This window comes from Octopus bimaculoides, chromosome 17 (assembly GCF_001194135.2).
Source record: "Octopus bimaculoides isolate UCB-OBI-ISO-001 chromosome 17, ASM119413v2, whole genome shotgun sequence".
NCBI lineage: Eukaryota > Metazoa > Mollusca > Cephalopoda > Octopoda > Octopodidae > Octopus > Octopus bimaculoides.
Genome location: NC_068997.1, coordinates 50,679,643 through 50,680,285, shown reverse-complemented (window position 1 = coordinate 50,680,285; position 643 = coordinate 50,679,643). Strand labels below are relative to the sequence as shown.

Genomic DNA, 643 nt, shown 5'->3' with positions numbered 1-643 from the left:
GTTGCTTACTTTTGGTAGTTTTTTTTACTTATTTAGTCCCTCGATAGCGTGAGGCATTGATACACAGTTAATGCCCTTTATATATAATTAAATATATCTATGAAGAAACAATGAATTTTTTCATTACGAAATTTTTCGTTCTTTTTTCATTATGAGGTTTTTTCACGCTGACTACTTGATAAATTCTTATAAAGAATTTATCCTATATTATATTATATATATATACAAAATTAAAATAAATCATCATTATCGTTAAAAAAGCAATGATTATGTGGCTTAGCAAACAGATCCAAAAATGCAAAATATATATTGAAAGCCAAGGTAGAAAATATAGCTGTTTGCTTGAAAGAAGAATAAAATTCTCCAAGTCATGTATATCTCTCAACTATATGTAAACACACACTGAGATTAGTAAATACATCTAGAAAAATCATTTTTACAGTTTGTAAGATTTACAAACTGGAAAAAATCATTATGTGTGTTTACATATAGTGAGAGATATGTGGTTTGGAGAATTTTATTCTTCTTTGATGAAATAGGGAGTTATAAACAGTCGACAACTGAGGAAAAGTTAGACTTCCTTTTGTATTTTGTCCTGTACTTATCTCTTGTATGTTTACACGTTTTTCACTTGTTGGTTATG

At 27.5% G+C, this 643-nt stretch overlaps 2 protein-coding genes across 2 annotated transcripts in view; one reads left to right on the top strand and one right to left on the bottom strand.

The window, feature by feature from the left end:
* LOC106874805 (uncharacterized) overlaps nucleotides 1-643 on the top strand; it is a 19,670-nt gene that overhangs the window by 1,851 nt on the left and 17,176 nt on the right. The window lies entirely within an intron of this gene.
* Nucleotides 1-643, bottom strand: part of LOC106874803 (coiled-coil domain-containing protein 113) — a 22,551-nt gene that overhangs the window by 16,890 nt on the left and 5,018 nt on the right. The window lies entirely within an intron of this gene.